The sequence below is a fragment of the Bos javanicus genome, chromosome 2 (assembly GCF_032452875.1).
Source record: "Bos javanicus breed banteng chromosome 2, ARS-OSU_banteng_1.0, whole genome shotgun sequence".
In the NCBI taxonomy this organism is placed as follows: Eukaryota; Metazoa; Chordata; class Mammalia; order Artiodactyla; family Bovidae; genus Bos; species Bos javanicus.
This window is the reverse complement of record NC_083869.1, coordinates 13,226,176-13,246,716: the sequence shown is the minus strand read 5'-3', so window position 1 is coordinate 13,246,716 and position 20,541 is coordinate 13,226,176. Positions and strand designations below refer to the sequence as shown.

At 38.9% G+C, this 20,541-nt stretch overlaps 1 long non-coding RNA gene across 2 annotated transcripts in view; it reads left to right on the top strand.

The window, feature by feature from the left end:
- The first annotated feature begins 5,668 nt into the window (after positions 1–5,668).
- LOC133257557 (uncharacterized) overlaps positions 5,669–20,541 on the top strand; it is a 527,623-nt gene continuing 512,750 nt past the window's right edge. For both annotated transcript variants that reach the window (XR_009739603.1, XR_009739601.1), the window contains exon 1: positions 5,669–5,737. This is a non-coding gene — a long non-coding RNA (uncharacterized LOC133257557). The remainder of the gene's footprint in view (positions 5,738–20,541) is intronic.

The following is a 20,541-nucleotide window of genomic DNA, read 5'->3' as shown; positions in this document are numbered from 1 at the left end:
TCCCCTATAGAGTGTGTGTTGACATTTAGTTACCATCTTTTCTCTGAGTGGCTCTAGGACTTGGAAGTCTTATTCTTACTTGGGACCCATTTCTCTCTAAATTATTCCGTTAATCTAAATTGATTTTGTAGTTAATTGTCAAAACCAAGTATAATTTGACTCTTCACTTCTTCTGGGCCAAGTTCTTAGCTCAGTCCTTTTAGTCATTGGTAGATCGCACCTTTCTGCTCTCACACACTTCTGATAGATGCAGACTCCTGTTTTTGACAGAAGCTGACTCCTACTCTCTTTTTCAAAGCCTAAATGTGTCTTTGTGCCTCCCACAAAGTTCTGGCCTCTTTTGGTGATGAATACCTCAAGCTCCCGGCTCACTTGCACAGCATAGAAGTTTTGGTGCCCTTAAACTTATTTGCAGGTTAAAACTTTTTCAGGTAAAGTTATCAACTCCAGCTTCTTTCAAAATTTTCTGTGGTGACTCAGATATTCCCAGTGCAGAGATTCATATCTTCCCAACATTTCCTAATTAAACTGCTGTACCATGTAAGGCAGTATTGTGTTACATGGATAAGGATGCTTTCTGGAGCTAGAAATGTGGATTAAAATCCTTGCTCTGGCATTTTTAATTCTACAGTCCTAGGTAAATTATTTTACCTCTCCAAGCCTTAAGTTGTAAAGTGGGGATGGAAAAATTGTTTCTAGTTCAAATAATTGTCATGGGATTTAAATATCTATCTGAATCTATCATATCTGGCACTTAGTAAGTTCTCATAAAAGGTGCTTTTCATTAAGTACATCATAAAGCTGAATATCATATTATTTCAGGGTAGTCTAATACCTGACTTGTGTTTTACATCGAATTTTATATCATATGTATTTAGTTGTTATTATTTTTCTCATTCTTTCATATAGGCACAGTACCAGAAGAATCATACTTAATCTAAGGCAGCAAAGTTTTGGATTCTTTTTTTTTGGATTCTTATAAAATAAAAATCTGTTTAATATTGCAGATAAATCCACATATTGTGCTCTAAAATCAATATAGAAAGGACTCTGAAAGCAGAGTCAGAATGGTAGTAGAATTTATTACCAAAAAGACAGAACTTGGCCAGGTTCTGCCATCTCTTATAGGTTCAGTATGTCTCTACAGAATTCTTAGGTGCAGATAAAGTAATCCTGTTTGATTTATATGGCCCCAGCTTAAGAAATCTACAGAAGGAAGGTCTATACCAATTCTTTATCTTAGGCACTTCGTTGGCAGTGGCTTTATGTTCAAAAAGATATGGGTTAGGAGGCTACAAAGGACTGTTCTCTCTATGCAGTTTTCATTTGCTCAGTTTCTTCTTTAATATGTAGTGATATTTACTGAGCAATATTAATTAGGGGTTTAAAAATTAGTTTTATTTGTACTTGAGGAAAGTGCCAGATTGATTGCCAGGAAGTTTGTGTCCTCTTACTGTATCATAATTAACTAAATTCAGTCTCTTCTTTGCCTGCCTCATATACCCATCAGAATTACACAGCCTTAGGAAAAACTGCTGTCAAACGTGAAAAGTCAATCCTTATATTTTTAATCTTAGAGAAGAGAAAAAAAGGTGATTAAAGATTTAGAACTATGGTAAAATTATTAAGAATTATTATCTAAACCTTGGCTTTTAACCTTTATGAGTTACAGACCCCTTAGAGAAATTTATGAGAGCTGTGGACACTCTCCACTAAAATGTAAAGGTTGACATAGGCAAAAAATTCTGCACTTAATTTCCAAGGCATTATGAATCCTCTGAAGTTCATCAGGTTAAGAATTTTAGTGTGGTTTCTTAAAATGGTAGAATCTTAGAATAGCACAGGGATGTTAGAGTCCATTTAAAAATCAATCTCCAGCTTCACTGGAGGTTTTTCAAACTCAGCACCGTGGACATTTGGGCCTGATAATTCTTTGTCATGTGGGACTGTTCCATGAATTGTGGGATATTTAAGAGTACCACTTTGTTCTACTTACTAGGTGCCAGAGTGAGGGCAGAGGCAGTCATGACACTCAAAAATCGCCTCTAGGGGACGAAATCAGTTGAGAACCATTAGTCTAACTTAAAAATACTTTCCATTTTGATAACAAGTGATCATCTGGTCCCTAAGGGCATGTTCATTAACTCTAGCCTGACACGTCTATTTTAATTTGAGACTGCAGGAAGTCGAATCTGAGGTAAGTCCTTGAGGGCAGGTGGTTAATTTGGGAGGTGATTCTCAGAAGCGAAAGTGCGAGTGGGAAAAAATGAGACATTGTCAGGGGAAAGCTAGTGCAGTTTGCGTTAATGAGGCAATGGGGGTTCAGTTATGATGGGGATTCTCTGATGGACAGTGAAGAACCCACCTTCGAACTGTTCCATGAGGGGGTGGACACTGAGGTATTGATTCTGTCTCCTCACCCTCACTGGTCAAGATTGCTCCTGGCTAAATTTAATTCTCAGCACTCCCAGGTTGCCCTGATGCTGAGAAAGATTGAAGGCAGGCGGAGAAGGGGTCAACAGAGGATGAGGTGTTGGATGGCATCACTGACTCAATGGATATGAGTTTGAGCAAGCTCTGGGAGGTGGTGAAGGACAGGGAAGCCTGGCGTTCAGCAGTCCATGGGGTTGCAAAGAGCCCGACCGACTGAGCGACTGAACAACAACCTTAGTTTATGTATCATCTAGGACTATTTTCCTGTTACAATGGTAAAGTCGAGTGGTTGCTGCAGACTAGCAGGCCTAAAATATTTATACTCTAGCTGGTTTATTGCTCAAAATGTAGGCTCATCCTTGGCCCTACATATTGCCAACCTTTGATCTTTAGCAGCAGTGAATAAATCTATTTCCTCTTCCAAATGACAACCTTGAATGAAAACATTTCAACACATTTCTCATGTTTTTCTCCCTCTCTTGCTTTTTTGTTTTCCAAGATGAACTTTCAAAATTCCTTTTTATATTTATCATAGAGCTTTATTCAAAGACCCTTCATTTTCTTGGTCACCTTCCTCTAGACCATTCCATTTAATCAATGTTTCTCTTAAAATGGAACTTATTTTATAATATGTGATTTGAACAGTCAGAATAGTGACAGTAACCCCTGTGTTGGGTATCTATCTTCTAAATGCTGCTTGACTCCATTAGGTTTTTGGAAGACTCATTACAATGTCAGCTCATGATAAGCAGCAAATCAACTAAAATCCATTTTCACAGAATTTGGTGCATTATTTTTGACATTAACTACGCCTCCCTTTTTAAACTATTATTATTTTTTTTTTGAATAAAGTTTAACTCTTTACAGTCGATTTAAAGATGTTGTTTATTGAGTTTAAATATTTGTTACAATTTAATATTCATTGTTTCAAATGAAAATCTTGTGTTTAATGTTCGGGTGACCCTGATTTGGGATCTAATTTGCTTTTGGAAAACAATGTCAATATGGAATCAGTAGAGGTCAAACCTGAATTTCCAGGCCATTACATCATAAAGTGGGGTCTTTCAGGCAGATGAAGCAGTTGACCTTAATGCTTTAGTCTTTTTAGCAGTGTTATGCAACCACAATCTTGTCGTGTCCTCACAAGCGGGTGTATAGTAATGTACTTTTTTTTTACTTTTTGACTTTGAACTTAGTCATATGGCTTTATTTGACAAACAGGATAGTAGCAGACAAGAAAGGGGCTTGCATGGCTAGCTTTGCCTTCTGGAAAATTCTGATAACTACTATGATTAACCAACAAACAAATAGAAAATACAACCCTCTTCCAGGAAGGCATTTACCTATTTTTAAAACTAGAGTCTAATCAAGGAAAGTTGTTTTACTGTGATGGAGGGGGCAACATTTGCCTACTGTATTTCTGAATTTCTAGGGAGCAGTGATCCCTATGTGCCTGTCATTCTTCTTCTTTTTCTGAATGGAAATGTCTTATTCCAGTTATCCTGCCCACTGACCATTGAGGAACTTGTCTATTTACTTCCTAGATCTGTGGATCAAGAAGGGCCACATTTGAACCTAATGTATACCAGGACATTAGCTTGATGCTTTGTTTAGGTGGATTTGGTGGTATCTTGAGATAGGGGTGAATATGTTTTCCTCATGATAGGGATATGAATAGTCACACCAAGAAGATGAATTGGGGAAGACTAAATTATTTGCCCTGCTTTTAAAAACTTCCCTATGGTACTGTTGGGTCTCCTAGGTGGCACAAGTGGTAAAGAATCTACCTGCCAATGCAGGAGATGCAGGAGATTCGAGTTCAGTCTTTGGGTCAGGAAGATCCCCTAGAGAAGAAAATGGCAACCCACTCCACTATTCTTTTCTGGAAAATTCCATGGACAGAGGAGCATGGTCCAATGTAATGGTGGGCAAAGTATGGCCTGAGGGCCAAATCCAGCTGTAGCTAGTTTTTGTAAGAGCCTCAGCTAATAATGGCCTATATATATGTATGTATGTATTGCAATTTTTGGAGAAGGCAATGGCACCCCACTCCAGTACTCTTGCCTGGAAAATCCCATGGATGGGGGAGCCTGGTAGGCTGCAGTCCATGGGGTCACGAAGAGTTCAGACACAACTGAGTGACTTCACTTTCACTTTTCACTTTCATGCATTGGAGAAGGAAATGGCAACCCGCTCCAGTGTTCTTGCCTGGAGAATCCCAGGGAGAGGGGAGTCTGGTGGGCTGCTGTCTATAGGGTCGCACAGAGTCGGACACGACTGAAGTGACTTAGCATTGCAATTTTATCTATTTTTGGCTGTAGTGAGTCTTCTCTAGTTGCTGCCAGTGGGAGCTACTCTTCATTTCGGTGCAGGAGGTTCTCATTGTGGTGGCTTTTCTTATGGCAGAGCCGGGGCTCAATAATTGTTGCACATGGGCTTAGCTGCTCCCTGGCATGCGAAATCTTCCCTGACCAGGGGACAAACCTGTGTTCCCTGCAATGCCAGGCAGATCCTTAACCACTGGACCACCAGGGAAGTCCTGGCCTTTATGTTTTTAGATTTTGAAAAAGAGAAAAATTTGCAAAAAGAGAGCTATTTGGCCCATAAAGCCTAAAATATTTCTATCTGGCATCTCACAGAAAAAGTTACTAATTCCCCAGTCTATTGGAAGATTAAGAGCCTCTCCCCATCCTGGACTTTGGGCTTTGCCTTGGCTTGTGGGATGTTAGCAGGTATGATGTGAGCAAAAGCTCAAAAAGTGTTTAGGAGTTTGAGCTTGACCCCGGGAGTCCTCCATGCCCCTCAGATTTTTAAAATTTTATATGTGAATTATAACACCAGGCAGAAAAATGCACAATACAGAAATGTACTAGCTCAGTGATTAATTACAAAGAGATGGCCATATAACTATCACCCAGGTCAAGAAGTGAATATTGCCACCACTTCAGAAGTCCATCATGCCTCCTCTCTGCCTGCAAAGCAGACCCTTTCCAATATGTATCCTTGATTTTCCAAACTGCAATATTAGCAATTTTCCCTTCTTTCTGGATGACAAAAGGACCTTAGAACTCTTTAATACATCATTTTTGTCTTTGTTCTCTCTCTCTCTCTCTCTCTCTCTCTCTATATATATATATAATTTAAACTTGAGACATTATTGTTTGCTTTACATTTAACATTCATTTGAATTTGCCTGCATATTAACATTTCTTTTTACTGATTTTCATTTCTTTATAGGTCTCCGAGTGTTTGGTTTTTGCTGTTGTTGTTATTGTTTAGAGTACCTGTTAGTGCAGTTCTGCTGGTAAGTTCTAGCCTTTGTCTGAAATATCTTTATTTCTCCTAAATTTCTGATGATAATTTTTCACTGAATATAGAGTCCTAGGTTAACAGTAATTTATTCAGTTTTTTGACTTCTTCTGTTCTATCAAGAGGTCAAGAGTGGATTTTTTTTTTTTCAAACAAAATAGCTATATTGAGATAAAACTGACAATCAATAAAATGTACACTGTAGGATGTTTTCTTGAGTACTCATACAAATACTTAAGAAATCCAAGTGGATTTTGTATTTCATGCAATTATATGAGAGAGGGAATCAGACTAATTTATTCACTGAGGAAAAGTTTGGTATCTGATTTTTGGAGAATTTGATGATTTCCATGTCATGTTTTATGTGTCTGGTATTATACTGAGAGCTGGGTGTTCATTGTTGAGCAAGAGACAATTTTTCTGTCCTCCTAGACTCACAAAGTAGTGGAAAAAAGAGTTTATTAACTAAGCATTTAGAATAGATCATATATGAATTTCCAGATACAAGACCCTTCCTAAAAGAATAGATACAATGCCTGATCCTTACAGAGGTACTAGAGATGGCCTCCAGCTGAGGATAGTGGGACTGTCTCCTTGACAGAAGAAATAACTTGGCCAAAAATAGAGAAGCAAGGAGCAGCATCGCTTTTGAGGAAGAGGAGGTGGTTCAAAGCTGTATGGTGGGAGTAGAGATCAAAGGGAGAATGGAGTGGCTAGAGGCTGGTGAAACAAGCTGGAATTAGATCATCAATATTGTGATAAACCTTATCAAAGGGTTTAACTTTTTACTGACAGCAAGGGAAGCCTCTAAAGAATTTTAAATGAAGATGGACATAAAACATCTTTGATTAAAAAAAATCATTTGGATTGTAATGCAGAGAAAGATTTGGAGCAGAGCATGGCTAGAGGTGAGAGGACTAAAAATGATGAGTTTCTAAAGTCCTTTAAGGGCTTCCCACATGGCTCAGTGTTAAAGGATCTGCCTGCCAATGCTGGAAGATGCAGGAGATGTGGGTTTGACCCCTGGATTGGGAAGATCCCATGGAAGAGGAAATGGAAATCCACTCCAGTGTTCTTGCTGAGAAATGGACAGAAGAACCACAGGAGACTGGTGGGCTACAGTCCATAGGGTCCCAAAGTAGTCGAAAATGAGAAGAGGGCAGTACAAGATGAGATGGTTAGATAGCATCAATGGACATGACTTTGAGCAAACTCCAGGAGATAGTGAAGGACATGGAAATCTGGTGTGCTGCAGTTGGATTGCAAAAAGTTGGACACGACTAAGCAGCAAAAACAAAAGTCATTTCAAAGTAAAGCTAAGATAAAACAAAATAGAGCATATTGTCCTGGCAGTGATTCAGTACTGGTTTTTATTTTAAGGTAACTTTTAGAGTAGACAGCTCTCTGTCTTAGTTGGTTAAAGTATTTTGGTATTGCCTCCCATCCAGGATCAAGTTGTGGCTGAAGCTCTCCCTAGAAGCTTTAAATCACATATTTTTTTCCTAGTACAATTAAACAGGTTCTTCAATGTATGTCAACAGATTGTGTATGACTTCTGCAGGAGTTTGATCCTGACTTGTCTTGTCTTGATATGGAGCCAGAATTCCAGTTGCAATGTATTCTGAAATGCATTGCTGTATTTAGGACTAGCTCATTAGAAGAAGAGATAAGGGAGTGAAGGGCCACCCTGCTGTTACTTTGTGAGCAAAGAGCAGCATTCATCCTCTTTCTCACCAACAGACAGACGCTGATATAGATTAATGCTTATTCTCAAACCTTTGGAACTCTTGAATCATTTTTATTCTTCAGAGTGTTCCAAATGAGAAGCAGACATTGTCCATGTCCCATCGATTGTAATATGAGTTTGTTAGGGAAAAACGCAGATGTAATTTTATTTTGAAAGTTACAGTAACAAAAATTACATCAACGGATATATAATTCAACTTCAAGGCAGAAGGCTGGATTTGAACGGGCAGGCCAAAACATATCTGAATCGAAAAAAGTTTTGGCTTATTAAAAGTAATTGATTGGGGTGATCCAGGAGAAAGATTTTGAAGCTGAGTTGACACTCCTTGGGAAAGAGGGTTGTGATCCATAGTGATATCTGCCTGGGCTAGATTCTTTTCTTTTTTAAGCAGCCTTCTAAATCTGAAATTTATGGTATCTGGGTAAAAACAGATCTGTGCAACTGAGACAAGGTTGAGGCTTGTATGATTTATATTATTCAAGACAAAAATTTCTTGGTTTCAATTTCATAGTATTTACACGTGTACAGTTGGAAAATATTTTCTTACTGGAGCAGGAAGGTCCTGGTCAGAAGAAATTTGCTGATGTCACTTACATAAAATGTTGATGAATTATAAGAGTCCAGTGTTGAGTACTTAGGACTTGCCTTATATACCCTGATTGTGTCATTGTGAGTCTAATCCTTATCATTTGACTTATCCATCCTCCTTCCTTCCCTTCTATCTTTCTGCTTATAGTTGTTCAAAAGTGATTTCCTCAGAGGGGCCTTCTCTTATCTCAAAGACTAGATCAGGTCTTCCTGCTCACGTTCTCATTGCTCTGTTTACTGTTCTTTCATTAACACTGTAGTTGCAATCATATTCTTCTGTGATTATTTGGTTAAGGTCTGTCTTCCCCACTGGGCTTTCCTGGTGGCTCAGTGGTAAAGAATCTGCCTGCCAATGCAGATGTGGGTTCAATCCCTAGAGAAAGAAATGGCAACATACTCCAGCATTCTTGCCTGGAAAATTCCATGGACAGAGGAGCCTGGCGGGCTACAGTCCATTGGATTGCAGAGTCATACATGACTGAGCAAGCATGCACACCTCCCCACTAAACTGTAAGCATCATGAGGTTGAGTTTGTTTGTTTTGCTTATGCGTTATGCTCAGAGCGCAGACACATCTATATGGCTCGAACAGAGGAAGAACTCAAAAAACAAAAATGATTTTAATATGGTGAAACATGAACAAATAAAGGTTGTACCAATGATAGAGAAGTCTTTAGTAGAGATTTAAAACTTGAGCTATCTTCAGAGATAGCTCTGTGGGAGAGGAAGGAGGGGCAGTCTGTGAAGCAAGACCTGTCCATTGGTAGAGATGAAATGCGTAGCAGAAGAGGGGCAGAGGTGTGTGACTGATGTACTGAGGCTGTGGAGGAGCGAGGCTGGAAAGGCCTGCAGGTCAGTTATGAAGGCCTTGTGATTCCCTTGTTTCAGTATTATCTTCTAGCAGAGCCAGTATCATCACACTTTTGCTTCAGAAAATTAATAGATTTGAAGGAATGAGCCTGGCGTCTGGGACCAGTGAGAAAAATACTGCAGCCTTTCAGGCCAGAGATGAAACCAGCATTAACTAAAAACATGAATTGGAACTAGAGACAAGGAGATAAAATTGAGAAATATTTTGCAGGCGTGATATACAGGATGTGGTGGTGGAAGGGATGGAAATGGGGAGCTGCATGTGGATAGACACACACTATTACCGGGGCAGGCTGGCTTGGATTCAGCCCAAGGAGGGTGGTGGGTCGGTGTTAGGAAAAGCCAGGCAGAGAAGAGCTAGGGCACTGCATTGGTATGCTTTAACATTCTGTGTTTATCACCCCCTTTTCTTTATTTTATTGTGGCTTTAAGGCAGGAAAGAAAAGTCACAAAATTTAAGCAAGGAAGGTTTTTGATTGGGAGTAAGCAAAGCACTAAAAATAAATTTTATTTAGGTCTTTTAATTTTGACCAGGGCTTTTCTGTTGTCAGGGAAGAATATTTAATCAGAAATACAGCCAGTGTCTCTGGCTATGGTTTTCTCTGACTATAAATTCTCTGAGGAGAGTGAGTAAGTTATGGAAAATAATTGAGATGTGAGGTTACATGCTAAATTGCATAAAAGGCTGAGAGGCCATAGTAAGATGGATGGGGATGATGTGTTTTTGACTTTGGCACATGCTTTTTTATTAGAACAGCATGTTGTTCTAAGTACTGGAGACTAGATGGATGATTTATTATATTTTAAATATCTTATGAGACATAAGATAAGTGCTAGGAGACCCTATAGATTGACTATTGTTATATCCCTGTCCATGGAAGACTTAAATGTCATGATTCCAATTTGAAATAAGAGGTACAACAAATTGACTAAATTTGTTGATTCCAAACTCTGCAGAGAGTCCTAGTCCTAGGAATGTAAAAGTTAAGCAAATTTTGGATCTGACAGGGTAACTGCCAACTTCTTTCCTTGTGCTACAGGCACAGCATATACCTTCTAATAGCCTTCCTTCGTTCTGATTCAAATCCTTAAAACTGATATAAAAGCATTTAATGGGCTTTTAGAGGAGTATCCCCCTTAAAACAAGCTATCTAATGAAAGGTAGCTTGCTATCTAAAAGGAAGCAGATTTTCCTGAAACTAAAAAGACCTGAATTATTTCCTCAGCTCTCCAGGGACAAGGAATCTAAAACCCTGGTCTCTCTTTCTGGGCTTTGTTTGTATTACTGGTGTACAAAATCTGGATAATCATCCCAGTGGCATCCCTTGTGGGAAGGTTGTGCAGACAGATGTTGTTATATCTGAAAAATGTTGTAAAAGAAAAATCTCTTTATGAATATAAAGGAGTAATGCTCCTGCTTCAGCCCTAAATGCTCTAATTTCATACTATTGGATACTATGATTTCAGAACCTTCTCCAATGCATGAAAACATCTTTCTCAAGATCTCAAGCAAGGGAGACTTGTTCCTGACATGGTTTTATGAGTGTAGCTGTCATGGCAGCCTCTGCAAAGAGGTGAAGGCATGCGGATGTTAAAAGCAGCCACAGTGCTTTCTAGGGAGAAGGCTGTGTTGGTGCCTGCCCAAGTATCTGGCACAGAGAAGCAGTTCTTGTCTACTACCAGAGCAGATTCTGAGTGACTGTCTGTAACAATACATTCGTATAACAGCTGTGCTCATCTTTGAGCTAAGCCATCTGACTGCTTTAAGAATCCCTGTCTTGAATTTATATCCAAGGAATATCAGGTCTTTAGGACAATGACAAATTGAAGTGGCCCTTCTTAGGATTAACTGATGCTGGCTTGTCAGGCAGCTGTGAGCATTGTTGTAAAGGCTGGCAATAATCAGTCCTTCTAATGGTAAGTGAAAGCATTTAATTGGATACTGAGATGTGATTGGGACGAAATGTCAAGGGGAAAGTGAAAATTCCAAGGTTGTTGGTCTGCCCAATCTTATTTTAAAACAGACATATGTTGGAAGGCTCTGTGGTTTATCACTCTGAATTTGGCATTAAAGAGGAGTTTCAGGGCTTAATAGTTTTAGCCACGGTCCTAAAACTGTATCAAATCTAAGCACTTCCTTTTCTTGGCTGGATTAAGAGGGAAACTTTAACAAATAGAAACTTGCTTTGGGAAACATTAATATAATAGTTATTTAAGTGTATTGGAATATGAATCATTGAAGAAAATTGAGAAAGGAAAATTTTAGCATGGTATACATTATATTGTGGCTTCCCTAGTGGCTCAGATGGTAGAGAATCTGTCTGCAATTTGGGTGACCCGGGTTTGATTCCCGGGTTGGGAGGATCCCCTGAAAATTGAAACGGCTACCCACTCCAGTATTCTTGCCTGGAGAATTCCATGGACAGAGGAGCCTGATGGGCTACAGTCCATGGGGTCATAAAGAGTCAGACATGACTTACTGACTAACACAGTAATAAGAGAAAAAGGAAAGAATACATTATTTTAAAAAGCAAATACAAGTAATTATTATTGTTATTACTATTATTTATATATTTAGCCTAATGTGTAAGAAATTTAAAATGGCACCTTTATCTTTAAAATCAGTGTATAAAGTATTCTGACAATTTTGATGGACTGTTTATTAAGTTGATATAGCTGGTTAGTCTCTCAACATTCCAAGTATCACATGTGTCCATTAAGGTCATCTTCAAACTATTGCACTTATTTCTAACTAATGGCACATTCATAGACCTTTTATTATGGGGAAGCTGTGATAATATGAAAATAGAACTTTTTTCACTTCGAGGTGGCACTCTTTCGCCTGTAGTCCTGCTTAAGTTGCTTGTGCTAAGGGAGGAGGCTTTTTCATTTACACTTGATTTTATAGCACCATAGTACTATGTGACATGTGGGGTCAGAGCAGTGATTCTTGGGTGGTGCAGGGAAAAAGTCTCTAACAGTGTTCAACAATGGTGTCGGAGTTTCCTTAGTAAATAAAAGCAAATTATTAATTTTTCTTTCTAGAAATTCAGGGCTCGGGAGGACCACCAAATAGACAAAGAACTCATGGCAATCTTTGAGTGGGTGTTAGAATACAGACTGATGACACTAAGTCATATTCTCTTCCTGCACAGGGAAAATACCTCTCACATAGACTGGTGAAAAGATGAAGGCCTTTGGGATAACGGGAGCTGGATTTCTGCTTCAGCTCTACCTTTCATAGCTGGCCTCCTGGATAAGTGAGTTTGTTTTCTCATCTGAAAATAAGGCTAGTTTTACACTTCTCACAAGGTCATTGTAAACGCTGATTAAGGCAACTTTTTATGGGTTACGACAGTCTTAGGACAGACCTGACATAGTATTTGCTAAATACACGAGACTTCTCTTCTTCTTCATTTCTCTTTCCAGCTTTATTACTTGAGGCCCTTCCTCAATGCAAGTCCCTCCTCCTTTCTCCAAGTGTGGCCATCAGTTACTCAGTCATGAGCTCTCTTTGAGTCATTTTTGAGCCCAGGCTTAGTGACATTGAGCAGGATTCCAAGATTAGTTTAAAAAAAAATTTTTTTTTTTAGTTTTTCTCTAACTTGTTCTATTATAGACCCCAAGTGTACTATTTATGTAATTATTACAGTGATTATAATAGCTGTTTCTTTCCCCCTGAATACCAGAACCAAAGTTACAGAGGACTTTGTTTTAGGTTTGACAGCCCTCCTATAACCAATAGCCAGCTAAATGGCAGGTGAACAACATGGAAACATGACATAGATCTTTCTCTAAACTAACTTCTTAAGATTAAATACTCATAATGGTTCATTCACATTGTGTTGAACCAGGCTGTGTTCCTTGGTCTAGAATAGTTGCAACCATAACATTAATAACAAAATCAGATAGAGTCCCATTTCTACAAAGGACCAGGGTTAGAGTGACATTCCTCTGTGAATTCTGATAGTTGCACTTTGCATAAGTTGATCTCAGTTCTTTGGTTGATTAACACTTATAGCAAAATTATTTCAGACTAATTTTTTTTCTGTGAATAATTCTAAGTGTGAGGTGGTTTATAGTAGCATTTTAATGTAGTAGATATACAAAATAGTTGTAGATCAAAGCTAGTCTAAATAATATTGGAAATAATGTTTCTTATAAATATACTTGGATGCTAAATTCTGATATCATTTCTAATTGAATATTGTGGTTGCCTATAAGTTTGGGAAAGCTTCTGAAGAGTAAAAGTTACTTGAGAAATGAACTTTCAGAGGTCAGTATGAGATCAATATTCTGGAAGTTCCATAAAAAGAACTTTATATCAATAAATAATGTTTCAGTATTTTTACTTCAACATCTGCTACCTTTTACAGGCTGGAAGCTAGCAATTCTAAAATTGCACATTTTAGCATATACTAGCCATTATTATCTTTGCTTTGGCAATAAACACCTTCCTAAATGTCTGCATTTTATTTACTGAAAACTCCACAAATGGTATCCTGTCAGGGAGAATTTTCAGGATGCTATTGTGGGTCACAGCATGAGATTTTATACTATTTCACAGTACCCTGTAAAGACTTTCTCCTGTGAAGGAAGGAGCAATAATTACTTCATTAGTTACATAAGAGAGTCAGAGGTCTGAAGCATAAATTGATTCTGATTCATCAGGGATATTATTAAGCTGTCAAAATCTGTCAATATGGAGTGTGACAACAACATGTAAAATTCCATTAAAGGGTCATTAACAAGGTCTTTGAGCTCATGCTTAGCATTTTCTCTGAGTTCCTAATGGAACTTTTCTCAAAACAGGATTTAAGTCAGATGTCTCATAAACTTTAATGCTGTTAAAAGTTTTCATTGTAAAAAAGTATTAGTCTTTTTTGAGTTTTTTAGTTCCTGTGTCAGCCAAAATGAAACAGCAGTTAAGTATCAGCTATAGAAGTTTTTAAATCTCGAGATTCACATCCATTATTTTTAAAATCTAGTAAGCTCTGAAGATTGGCTGCAAATGACACATATTGGTTTGTATGTAAAGACTTACACATTTCTCTGCCAACCACAGCCATTGAATTTTTGCCATTATTTTGATAGATTTTTTTTCCCCCTGTAGAGGAAAAGGAAGTACAATTTGTGATGAAAACTTACTTTTTTTCATTATGCTGTCAATTACTGAGATGGGTGGTATTTGCAAATAAGTGTCCAACAAGAAAGTTAGTGCAATATTTTTTTCCTTTCTATAGAAATATCTGACAACCACACAAAAAAAGAAGTATTACCACTTTTCTTACTGCCGTAAATATGGCTCAAAATGCCAAAGTGATCGAGTCTCAGCATTGTAGGTGATGGCAGCTATGATGCAAATAGCTTAGTTATTCATTTAAATGGTAGACAGGTAGAGATTAGAGCTATTCTATCATTTTAATGAACACTAAGAAAAAGGTACCTGTGATGCATGAAATAATAAGTTGCATTCTTTGAACACAATATTGGAGCTGTAGAAAAACTTTATGAAACTTTGAATAACTAAACAAAATTTCATATACTTGTTCCTAGCATTTAAAAAAAGATATCTAAGATACTGTTGTGGTGGTGGTTCAGTTGCTAAGTTGTGTCCAGCTCTTTGAAAAGATCCCATGGATGGCAGCACGCTAGGCTCCTCTATCCCCCACTATCTCCTGGACTTTGCTCCAATTCACGTCCATTGAGTTGGTGACACTGTCTAACAATCTCATCCTCTGACTAAGATATAGACTGGAAAAAATAAAACTGATGAGAATACATTGACATGGGATGGTCCAGATGGACTAGGCCCAGATGTAATTTATTTGGTAAGATCCTGGGAGCTGAGACCATATTCACCTGATAGAAGTGTTAGGGGAAGCACACCGATTGAAACCACCCACCCTGGCCAGGCACCATAGTAACCATTTGCATGAGTTGTTTTATGACAGGAGATCCTGATAAGGAATATGGAACTAATAAGCCACCACCAACCGGAAGAGTTCGGGAAAGGTCGAAAGGAGACACCGCATGTCCGTCCACTTCCCAGAATTCCTCTCGCCAGCATCCATCTTGGCTGAACGATGCGTGCGCCACCAGGAAAGATCCTGAATTAGAATGATTGGCCAAAGACCACCCGGAAACTAATCCCATCACCATAAAACCCGAGACTGTGAGCCATGCGGCAGAGCAGTTCTCCTGGGTTCCTTTACCCTACAGCTCTCCACCTGGGTGCCTTTTCCCAATCAAATCTCTTGCTTTATCAGCGGATGTGTCTCCTCAGACAATTCATGTCTGAGTGTTAGACAAGAGCCCAGTTTTGGGCCCTGGAAGGGATCCGCCTTCCTGCAACAGAAGGAGAAATTGGGAGGATATATACAATTGTCAAGTAAGGATTAATTGTGACTGCTGAGCCAATAAAAGAGTGGAAATTGCAAGATAACCTTGAGAATAGGAGTGAGCTGAGCTGGAAAGGTGAGAGAACTGTATACAATAGAAAGAGATTTAAGGCAATGAATAAGGTATTAGATAATGGCATAAGGAATTTAGATGTTATTTAATATTTGATTCAAAGGTTTTTTTGAATGTAAAAACAGAGCATGATCCCTATCCTGAATGGTATCTAATAAGAAATTAATTAATTGATTTAACAAAACTGTACTGGTGTCATGACCACTGATGTTAATTAGAAGCCAATTGGCTGATTATGCCAATTACATACCATGGAAGTTTCCAAGGGGATGTTCATACTGTCTGAAACTTGTTTTCACTTTGAGAGAGATACTAATTATTTTCTGGCAGACTAAAATGAAACTGGAGTAATGAAATAAAAATCTCTGTTCTGAGGAGAAATAAGATATATTTAGTACTGAACGTTTATCATTAGGGGCTAAGGAATCCCATGTAAAATTTGAGAGGAAGAGTTATCAAAACTTTTTCCTGTGCTGTTGACTATTAAGAAAAGGGCTTGTTCTCTTTCTTGTTGGACCCTCATTTGCAAATACCACCCATCTTGGTAATTGACAGCATAATGCAAAAAGTAAGTTTTCATCACAAATTGTACTTCCTTTTCCTCTACAGAAAAGAAATCTATCAAAGTAATGGCAAACATTCAATGGTTATGGTTGGCAAAGGAATGTTTAAGTCTTTGCATACAAACCAATATGTATCACATGACTGTAGGGATGATATAACCATTCAACAACTTGTGCAATATGCTTATTTACCAACAGCCAGAGTAATGCCCACAGTAAACAACCACTTTGGCCCACTGATATTTCCAGCCTGAAAATTGGCTTCTTATGGCTAGCCTGGTATGTTTTAGGATGTGGTCTGGGCCAAACACAAGCTCCATTCTAGGTGAGTGAGTATAAATTAAACATTGGTTTCTTATCACTTAAACGGTGAACATCACTGAACAGCCTACCTATATTAAGCCAACACTATGTCTACCTGCTTACCAGTGTCTGAAAAGGGCTTGATAGGTGGTAATTTCTGAGATGATTCTTATGAGGAAACATAAAAGACAGTGGCTAGCACAGAAGCTGCTTAGTATCACTTTTTAAATGTAATAAACAGGAACGTAGGCAATATGAATGCTCCATTTTGTCAATTAAGTTATTTTGTTAATTGGATTATTTTTGCCAAGATTTTAAACATGTAATGAGTCAAATAAAATAAAAATAAAAATCAATGATGAATTTGTACCTTCCTATTCCAAATAAGTAAACTTGAAAGGATGTCACTCTTATTTTGTATCAGTAAAGGAAGGGATATTTGTAAATTTAATTGATTTGGGTTAATAATATTTCAAAAATAAAACTTAAAAATAGTATTTTAAGAATATTTTGAGAATTGTGGGAATAGGAAGCAGTTCCTCATGGAGTGGAAGAGGGAAAGATGAAAATAATAAGACTGTCAGGGAATGTTTAACAGTAGGATTCCTGTGTGCTGTTTCCTATCTCTCTTGAGCCCTCTGTTTCTTACTAGTTCCTGTCAGGAGAGAGAGGAGTGGCAAGTCACTCCCAGGACTGAGATCATAGAGATGGGATGCTTGCATAGGATTTCCTTCATTAGCCTTTCCATATGGTGAAAGGGATTATCTACGATCCTCTTTTGATACGGATTGCATTTTGGCCTTATGGCCTCTATTGCTCCTTGTTTCCTTGGTAACTTGTAAAGTCTGGTCTTTTGATCTTTATCTGAAGAAGCTACCTTGTGATACGGTATATATACTCACACAGAATTCAATAAACACCCTTGTTCCATCAGAGACTTGGGTCCCCATGTCCTTCCTTCTTTCTCTCTCTCTCTCTATATTTCTGGCTGATTCCCTGGAGCGCGAAGGCCGGCTGCGTAACCCAGGGAATATTAGCCTTTTTCCTTCTTTCACTTTCTTATTGATGACTTCGGAACGGAACCACTAGGTTCCTGTCCATTAAAGAACTGCAACAATAGACAACATCCATGAAACCGATGGACTTGAAAGATAGAAATTATTATGGAGAAAAAGTTTGGGGGGAAGGCGCCAAGATGGTGGAGGAGTAGGACGGGGAAAACACTTTCTCCCCCACAAATTCATCAAAAGAGCATTTAAACGTCGAGTAAATTCCACAAAACAACTTCTGAATGCCGGCAGAGGACACCAGGCACCCAGAAAAGCAACCCAACTCCTCGAAAGGAGGTAGGAAAAAATATTAAAGACAATAAAAGAGACAAAAGAGGGAGGGACGGAGTTCCGTCCCGGGAAGGGAGTCTTAAAAAGAGAGAAGTTTCCAAACACCAGGAAACCTTCTCACTGCCGAATCCGTGCCAAGCTTTGGAAGCACAGAGGACAACATAACAGGGAGAAAAAATAAATAAACAATTAAAACTCGCAGATTGCGAGCCCTACGGTAACTCCTCCAGCGGAGAAGCAGCGCAGACGCCTGCATCCGCCATTAGCAAGCGGGGGCTGGGCAGGGAGGCGCGGCGCGGGCTGCATCGCTGAGAGTAAGAATCTGGCCTGAATACCCTGAGCACTATCTGAGTGAAATAATTTGGGCTAGCAAACCAGACTGTGGGATATCTACCATGCAAAAAGCCAGCCCTAACCTAAGACACCGCCAGCCCGCGCACGGATCAAAGGACTAAACAGAGGTAGCCGGCTGCAAACCTTCCCCCTCCGGTGACAGGCAGCCAGAGCCGGAAGGGGGCAATCGCAGCCCCAGAGAGACATTATCTATAAAACTGGCTTCTTTGCTAACTAAAACTTATTGGGGGTCTGGACGGTCAACATCTGCCTGAGAAGGTGCGCCGGTTTTACACCCAGATAACCAACTGACGGGGAGGCGATAAGTCGCAGCATTGGCGCTCGCCAAACACCTCATCACCTGAGCTGCTCGGACCTGGGAAGAGCACAAAACGCAGCCCCAACTGAGTCTGCGCCTCTGAGGACTACCTGAGTGCCTGAACCTGAGCGGCTTGGACGTGGGAGGTGCATGCAACCCAGGGCCAGCCTCGGATTGTTCCCGGCGGAACAACCTAGAGCCTGAGCAGTGTGGGCAGGGAGGCTACACGCGCCGTGAGCGGGGGCAGACCCAGTGTGGCTGAGGCACTGCGAGCGCACGCCAGTGTCGTTTGTTTGCAGCATCCCTCCCTCCCTCCCCATAGCGAGACTGAACAAAGAGAAGAAATACAGCTCCGCCCACCAGAACACCGACACAAGCTTCCCTAACCAGGAAACCTTGACAAGCCACCTCTACATACCCACACACAGGGAGGAAACGCCACAATAAAGAGAACTCCACAAACTGCCAGAATACAGAAAGGACTCCCAAACTCAGCAATTTAAACAAGATGAAGAGACAGAGGAATACCCAGCAGATAAAGGAACAGGATAAATGCCTACCAAACCAAACAAAAGAGGAAGAGATAGGGAATCTACCTGATAAAGAATTCCAAATAATGATAGTGAAATTGATCCAAAATCTTGAAATTAAAATGGAATCACAGATAAATAGCCTGGAGACAAGGATTGAGAAGATGCAAGAAAGGTTTAACAAGGACCTAGAAGAAATAAAAAAGAGTCAATATATAATGAATAATGCAATAAATGAAATTAAAAACACTCTGGAGCCAACAAATAGTAGAATAACAGAGGCAGAAGATAGGATTAGTGAATTAGAAGATAGAATGGTAGAAATAAATGAATCAGAGAGGATAAAAGAAAAACGAATTAAAAGAAATGAGGACAATCTCAGAGACCTCCAGGACAATATTAAACGCTACAACATTCGAATCATAGGGGTTCCAGAAAAAGAAGACAAAAAGAAAGACCATGAGAAAATACTTGAGGAGATAATAGTTGAAAACTTCCCTAAAATGGGGAAGGAAATAATCACCCAAGTCCAAGAAACCCAGAGAGTCCCAAACAGGATAAACCCAAGGAGAAACACCCCAAGACACATATTAATCAAATTAACAAAGATCAAACACAAAGAACAAATATTAAAAGCAGCAAGGGAAAAGCAACAAATAACACACAAGGGAATTCCCATAAGGATAACAGCTGATCTTTCAATAGAAACTCTTCAAGCCAGGAGGGAATGGCAAGACATACTTAAAATGATGAAAGAAAATAACCTACAGCCCAGATTATTGTACCCAGCAAGGATCTCATTCAAGTATGAAGGAGAAATCAAAAGCTTTTCAGACAAGCAAAAGCTGAGAGAATTCTGCACCACCAAACCAGCTCTCCAACAAATACTAAAGGATATTCTCTAGACAGGAAACACAAAAATGGTGTATAAACTCGAACCCAAAACAATAAAGTAAATGGCAACGGGATCATACTTATCAATAATTACCTTAAACGTAAATGGGTTGAATGCCCCAACCAAAAGACAAAGACTGGCTGAATGGATACAAAAACAAGACCCCTACATATGTTGTCTACAAGAGACCCACCTCAAAACAGGGGACACATACAGACTGAAAGTGAAGGGCTGGAAAAAGATTTTCCATGCAAATTGGGACCAAAAGAAAGCAGTAGTCACAATACTCGTATCAGATAAATTAGACTTTAAAACAAAGGCTGTGAAAAGAGACAAAGAAGGTCACTACAGAATGATCAAAGGATCAATCCAAGAAGAAGATATAACAATTATAAGTATATATCCACCCAACATGGGAGCACCGCAGTACGTAAGACAAATCCTAACAAGTATGAAAGGAGAAATTAACAATAACACAATAATAGTGGGAGACTTTAATACCCCACTCACACTTATGGATAGATCAACTAAACAGAAAATTAACAAGGAAAAAAAACCAAAAACATGTATCTATAAAGCTCACTAAAGCAAAGCACAGTAAAATGAGGTATGGCAATAAAAGGCGTTAAATTTATCAAATAAAAAAAATAATAAAGTGCTGAAAAATTAAAAAAAAAAAAAAGTTTGAGTTTCAAAAGTCAGAGTTTTGGAAAGTGATAACTACCAAAGCCCTTGGGATTTATTCCTTTGAACCAATGATTCCATTTGTCTAATTCTCTACTTTGAAGTCCATTAAGGCCTCTCAGAAATGTTCTTATAGGCTATTGCATACTGGTTC